This window comes from Vitis vinifera, chromosome 2, assembly GCF_030704535.1.
Source record: "Vitis vinifera cultivar Pinot Noir 40024 chromosome 2, ASM3070453v1".
Classification (NCBI taxonomy): domain Eukaryota; kingdom Viridiplantae; phylum Streptophyta; class Magnoliopsida; order Vitales; family Vitaceae; genus Vitis; species Vitis vinifera.
In genome coordinates, this window is record NC_081806.1 from 3141123 (window position 1) to 3149108 (window position 7986).

Sequence of the window (7986 nt, forward strand, 5' to 3'; positions counted from 1 at the left end):
CCCAAGTAGACGAGCAGTGTAGACTCAAAGAAAATGGAAAAAGGATGAGAAATATATGAATCAAAATAAGCAAGAAACTCACCTCAAAACTCACCTGCAGCCCCTTTCTTTCTCTGTTCTCCTTCTCTAAGCTCCAGCTAGCCAAAAACACGCCCAAAATCTCTGTCAAACAGCCCTGAAAAACCCCCTCCTCTGCAGCCTCAAACCTCTCTGCTCCCTCTCTCCCAATGGTTATCTCCCTCAACTTCCTTTTTCAAAGCACCCTCTGGTTCTTGCAGCGCCTAACGGCATATGCTCCTCCTCAACCGTCTGCAGCTTTTCTCAAATCTCCTTTTTCGTGTCTCATCCTCATTGGCTCATTCAATAGCACTAGCTGAATCCATAGCAGCCTCTTTTGAGGCAGCACGTGGCTCTTGAAAGAGCCCTCCACTCTGCAAGGACAATGACCTGCAGAAAAAATTGAGAACGAGCCCCAAATAATAAAAATATAAAAATCAATATTATAATTTTCTTAATAAGTCTTTTTTCTTTTATATTATTTATATGATAATTAAATATACAAAATATAAATATTAAAAAAATCATATATATATATATATATATATCATCATTTATTTCACACTATTAAATGTATTTGAATTAAATAAATTATAATTTTAATATTAAATATATCATAATTTATCTCATTAATACTATTCTAAAAAATTACAATTTTTTATATTTATACTTTGAATGTTTTTATTTTAAAATATTAAAAATATAAATTTATTTAAAAAAACTAAAATATAAATAATAATGTGCAGACCCCCGTTTGGGCCTTTTTCTTTTGCATCTCAGGTTGCTTTCTTTGCAGGTGGAGGGCTCTCAAGGAGCCATGTGGCGACTCATGGTTGAGGAAGCCAGCTGCATGGCCTCCCATGAAGCTCCATGCACGGACGTGTCATGGTTGAGGAATTCACCTGCATGGGGGACACCTCCCATGAAGCTCCATGCACGGACGTGTGGTAAGCACCAGCAGCTCGCCCGTGGTGGTGGTTGGAGGGGATGACATGCCTTCTCAGGCACAGTGAAGCAGGTAGTAGCTTGGAGGGCAAGCCAGCGAGAAGGTAAGAGGGGGGAGAGGAAGAGGAGCGCATCGAGTTTAGAGGTTTTGCAGAGAGATTATGGAGGGGGCAAAGCAAGCAAGCTGGAGGAGGAATTACAGAGGAACATTTTCGTTTTCTTAGGGAGTGTTAAAGTATATTATGTTATGGGCTCTAGGCCCAGTTAGGTTACTTGTATAGTACTTGTACCGCACACTTGTACCGCACAGTACTTATACCGCACCCTTGTACCGCACCCTTGTACCGCACACATATGCCTCCTATATAAAGGCACTGATGTATATTCTTTAATCACAGAATATAATACAATTATTCTATATTTCTAACATGGTATCAGAGCCACTGCTCTGACATTTTCTTAGCAGTCTTGTCTTCATTTGTGAGACTTCCTTTCTTTCACTAAACGCTTCCGCCATCACAATTGTCGCTGTAGCCTCTTGCCGTTGAACCTCCGACGTCATCCAATCGTCGTCCTTGGGTTCCGGACCTACAGCCGCCGTCGTTAAGAAGTTTCACACTACATAGACCACTGCTCTTTGCATCACCGCTGCGAATATTGCTCCGATTTCATTTTTGAAGGTACCACTGAGATCGTCCAACGCCGATCTACACATTCGTGGATATCTCGCCGCCATCGGAGACCGCACGCGCCCCCACGCGCAGCTCAAAGATTCTGCGGCGCCTCCACGCGCTAGGCCTGGTCTACTGACGTCATCATCTCTACCACGTCAGCCCTAACTGCGTCAGCATCCACTGATCTGCTGACGTCATCTCCACGTCATCTTCAGCCGTTGACCGTTGACCAACCGTTGACCGTTAACCAATCGTTGACCGTTGACCATTGACTTTTCGATTGACTTTTTCCCGACCATGTTCTCCTTACCCAGTTTTTCGTGTAGATTTCATTTCTGCAGTAGGTTTTTGCATATTGTGTCTCTAAATGGATAAGAATGATGTTTTTCTTCCTCGCCCCATCCATACTGTATTGGAGGGGAATAAAAATTACTTATCCTGGTCTCAAGCTATGCGCAGTTTTCTTAAGAGCCGCATGCTCTGGCATTATTGTATTGGTGCAATGACTATTCCTGTCAAGTGAGCAAGTGAAGAAGATGCTGCCTTTCTTAGTGGCATGATTGAATGGGATAGTCATAACCACATGATCCTCACATGGATCCGGAACACTTCCATTCCCTCTATTTCCAATCTATTGGGCAGCTTTGACGATGCAAAATCTGCATGGGATATGTTGACCAAAAGGTACTCCACTACTCATGGATCCATGAAATATCAGTTAGTGGTTGAATTGCATCAACTCAGGCAAGAACCGGGGCAATCCATCAATGACTATTATGATCAGCTTCGCTTCATTTGGGACCAAATTGACCTTTCTGATCCAACTTGGGCATGCTCAAAAGATGCTCAGCAATATGCTTCCATCCGAGATGAATTTCGCCTCTATGAATTCTTGATGTCACTTCACAAGGACTTTGAGCCCATTCGTGGTCAGCTGCTAAATCGCAGTTCTACTCCCTCTCTTGATACTGCTGTGAATGAGTTGGTTAGAGAAGAAGCTCGTCTTGCAAACCTTCAAGCCTAGAATAAGCTCAATGTTTTGGCTATTACTCCATCTACTCCACTCATAGAGCAACCTCAGCAATTAGGTGATTTTTCTGGCTCTAGCAATCGTCGCAAGCAAACCAACAAGAAGTTCTGCAACTATTGCAAGCATCCTGGCCACACCATTGAGACTTGTTACCGTCGTAACAAATCTACTGCTGCTGTTTCTAATACTGAACCTACTCCGCCAACGGTTTCCACGTCCTAGTCTTCTGGATCTACTATCAACCTCTCCTCCACTGAACTACAGGAGATCATAGCTCAGGCTGTTCGTATGACTGGTAATGCATCTCTTTCCACTGCCTTATCTGTTCTACCTGGTAAGTCTCAAACTTGGCTCTTTGATTCTGCCTGCTGCAATCACATGACACCTCACTCATCCCTGTTCTCCAATCTTGACCCTGCACCACATCCTCTAAATATTCATATAGCCGATGGTTCCGCCATGCATGGAAATAGTCTAGGTTTTGTTTCAACCTCTACTTTTTCTGTTCCTGGAGTCTTCCACGTACCTGCCCTATCCTATAATTTGTGCTCTGTGGGACAATTAGCTGAACTAGGTTATCGCCTTATTTTTTACTATTCTGGGTGTATTGTGCAGGATCTAAGGACTGGGCAAGAGCTTGGGACCGGTCCTAGAGTTGGGCGTATGTTTCCCGTGAACAATCTTCATCTTCCACCTGTTGCTCATGTTTCTGTTGCTGCTGCAGCAGCTGCAGTTTCTTCCTTACCTTCTTTTGCACTTTGACATTATCGTCTTGGTCATGCACCATTTTCTCGGGTACAACAGTTAGTGTCTAGAGGTCTGTTGGGTTCTGTGTCTAAAGACAGCTTTGATTGCACTTCATGTCAGTTAGGAAAACAGCCAACTTTGCCTTTTAATAACAGTGAATCCATTTCTAAAAGTATTTTTGAGTTAATTCATTATGATGTTTGGGGACCTTCTCCTGTTGCTAGTATTGGTGGATCTCGATATTTTGTTGTTTTTATTGATGATTATTCTCGTTATAGTTGGATTTTTCCTATGAAATCTCGTTTCGAAATTTTATCAATATATAGCAACTTTGCAAAAATGGTTGAAACTCAATTCTCCAAACGTATCAAAACCTTTCGATCTGATAATGCTCTTGAATATACTCAACATGCATTTCAAGCTCTGTTACATTCCTATGGCACTATACATCATCTAACTTGTCCAGGTACCTCTCAGCAAAATGGTCGAGCCGAAAGAAAACTTCGTCATATTCTTGACACTGTTCGTGCTCTACTTCTTTCTGCCAAAATTCCTGCCCCATTTTGGGGTGAAGCTAGTCTTCATGCTGTTCATGCAATTAACCGCATTCCAAGTGCTGTCATCCATAATCAGACTCCGTATGAGCGTCTTTTTGGGTCACCCCCTAACTATCATCACCTTCGCTCCTTTGGATCTGCTTGTTTCGTTCTTCTTTAGCCTCATGAGCACAACAAACTTGAGCCTCGATCTAGACTCTGTTGTTTTCTTGGTTATGGCGAAACTCAAAAGGGGTATAGGTGTTATGATCCTGTCTCTCATTGTCTTCGCGTTTCTCGTAATGTTGTCTTTTGGGAACATCGATTGTTTGTTGAATTCTCTCACTTTCGTTCTTCCTTGACTAACTCCTCTGTTTTAGAAATCTTTCCCGATGAGTCTCTTGTTCCTTCTACAAATACTTTTGATCCTCATTTGGACTTCTCTCCAGATATCTTTGATGCTTCTCCTAGACAGGTTGCAGATGAACAGATTAATAACGAGCTACCCCACTTTGAGCCTGGGTCCCCTGCTCCTGCTCTGCCTGAAGATCCTCCACAAGACATTCCACCTCGCCACTCAACCCGGGTAAGATCCATTCCTCCACACCTCCTTGACTATCATTGTTACACTGCCCTTGCTACACTTCACGAGCCTCAAACCTATCGTGAGGCCTCTACTGACCCTTTATGGCAGATTGCAATGAAAGAGGAACTTGATGCATTAACCAAAAACCATACTTGGGACCTGGTTACTCTCCCTCCTGGACAGTCTGTGGTTGGTTGTAAGTGGATCTATAAGATCAAGACTCGCTCTGATGGATCCGTTGAGCGCTATAAGGCTTGTCTTGTTGCCAAAGGTTTTACACAAGAGTATGAGATTGATTATGAAGAGACGTTTGCTCCAGTTGCTCGTATCTCATCTGTTCGTGCTCTCTTAGCTGTTGCTGCTGCTCGTAAATGAGATTTTTTTCAGATGGATGTTAAAAATGCCTTCCTTAATGGGGATCTGAGTGAAGAAGTCTATATGCAACCTCCTCCTGGTCTCTCTGTTGAATCAAACAAGGTTTGTCATCTTCGACGTGCACTTTATGGTCTCAAACAAGCCCCACGTGCTTGGTTTGCCAAGTTCAGCTCCACTATTTTTCGCTTGGGTTACACCGCCAGTCCATATGATTCTGCCTTATTTCTTCGTCGTACTGATAAAGGCACTATTTTGCTTCTTCTCTATGTGAATGATATGATCATAACTGGTGATGACCTTAGTGGCATTCAAGAACTCAAGGATTTTCTCAGTCAGTAGTTTGAGATGAAAGATCTTGGACATCTCAGCTATTTCTTGGGTCTTGAAATTACTCATTCCACAGATGATCTTTATATTACTCAAGCCAAGTATGCTTCTGATCTGTTGTCTCAAGCTGGACTCATTGACAGCAAAACTGTTGACACTCCAGTTGAACTTAATGCACATCTGACACCCTTGGGGGGGAAACCATTGTCTAATCCTTCTCTTTACAGACGATTGGTTGGCAGCTTAGTTTACCTCACAGTTACTCGTCCAGACATCTCCTATGCTGTTCATCAGGTGAGCCAGTATTTGTCTGCTCCACGATCAACTCACTATGCTGTTGTTTTGTGCATTCTTCGATACCTGAAGAGTACCATTTTTCATGGCCTTTTCTACTCAGCCCAGTCTCCTCTTGTACTCCGTGCATTCTCAAATGCTGATTGGGCAGGAGATCCTACTGATCGCAGGTCCACTACAGGTTATTGCTTCCTCATTGGTTCTTCTTTGATTTCTTGGCGAAGTAAGAAACAAACTTTTGTGGCCCGCTCCAGTACTGAAGCAGAATATCGTGCCCTTGCTGATACCATATCTGAGCTCCTTTGGCTAAGATGGCTTCTTAAGGATTTGGGTGTATCCACCTTCTCTGCTACTCCTCTTTATTGTGACAACTAGAGTGCTATTCATATTGCTCACAATGATGTCTTTCATGAACGGACTAAACACATCGAGATTGATTGTCATTTTATCCGTTATCATCTTGTCCATGGTGCTCTTAAGCTTTTCTCCGTCTCCTCCAAAGATCAACTTGCAGATATCTTCACCAAGTCTCTTCCTAAGAGACGCACTCGTGATTTAGTTGACAACCTCAAGTTGGTCTCACATCCACCTTGAAGTTGAGGGGGGCTGTTAAAGTATATTATGTTATGGGCTCTAGGCCCAGTTAGGTTACTTGTATAGTACTTGTACCACACACTTGTACCGCACAGTACTTGTACCGCACACTTGTACCGCACCCTTGTACCGCACCCTTGTACCGTACACATATGCCTCCTATATAAAGGCACTGATGTATATTCTTTAATCACATAATAGAATACAATTATTCTATATTTCTAACAGGGAGCAAGCTGGATATTCAAAGTAACAGAGGAGAGTGAGGGACTTTGTGGTTGTTGGAGGCTTTGTCACAGAGGAGCTTAATATTCTGAAGGATCAGCGAGAAGAAGAAACACGTAGAGGAATCATTGTGTAAGAAGGCGTCTCAGGTATTATTCCTATAAACTACTGATTCTTTTCGTTTTAATGCCATTTTGTCGAGAGACTCTGTTTTGATGTTGAAGCATGCTCACACTCATGTTGCGTTTGATTACTAACCTATTCTTATAGGATTATTTTTTTTATTTACTTTTTTTTTTTTGAGTTTTCTTTCTTTCCTTCATGAGTTGCCGGCCATCACGATTTGATTGCTCTTTGCAAAATTTCTTGAAATTCATTTTGGCCCACCTCTTTCATGCGAGCTCATGGACTGATACATGAAATGAAGCTCGTATGGTTTCATTTGGTTCCCATTATTCCGTGTTCTGTTTGCCGTTCCCTCTGTTCCTGTGCTTGGCTGTAGTCTATATCAGACTCCCCATCTCCGCTGGAAGAGGACGACACAGGAATACGTTTGCAGATTATGGGTATGAAGAGCCACAACATGCCTATCATGGCTAGATGACTTTATGCCTATATCTGTTGGACATGTGAACAAGGAAATCTGGATCGAGTTCTGGAAATAGTATGAAAACTTTCAGCAGGCATTCTGGGTTCAGTCAACCTAAAGGACGGCAGTTCGATGATGGTGAATGGAAGCTTCGTGAAGGAGGCAACAAAGAAAGAGTGGCTACAGAAAAAGACATGGAAGCTACATTCCTTTTGGCATTTCAAAGCCTCGGGATAGTTTATGGTCGCTTGAATACTGCCCCACTGTATGTGTTCATGTCAATTCCAAAAGAGGATATAATATCAGAACAGAGGGTATATGAACTCCTCTCCTTTATGTTCTGGACTATAACCATCATTCCTCTGCTGAAGTATGCCTTCATAGTATTGAGAGCTGATGACAATGGAGAGGGCGGTCTTTTTGCTTTATACTCATTGCTTTGCCGGCATGCCAAAGTGGGTCTGCATCCAAATGATAGAAGTGCTAATGAAGTTATGAAAAGCATAAGTGCACTTGCTTCTAAGACCAAAGTGGAATCAGGAGCCAGAAGGGCCATTGAAAAACATAAAAGCAGTCACTATTTGATGTTGTTTTTGGCCCTATTCGGGTCTTGCATGATGTACCTGATGAATTTGAGAGATTATTACAGCCATGAAGTGGATGACGCCTTCCTCACCTTTGCATGGCAATACGTGGCCTTCACAAAACCCATACCCGTCACCACGCCCCACATCATCCATTTTCATTCCATCATCTAATACCCACAAAGTCCTTTTCTCTCATTATCCTACCTTCATTCCTCCCAAACCCACTGCTCATAGCCGATACCCGTCTCGCCACATCCTCTGATTTTTTTTCATGCCCACCTTTCGTCCACCACACCCATCATCATTTCTTTTAATGTCTATTAGCTTGCATTCCAATCACCATTGCCTCCCTATCACCCTAGATAACCCATTTTCGGTTCACTCCATTCCTTTCCTAAGTGCATGAAATCCTACATATGG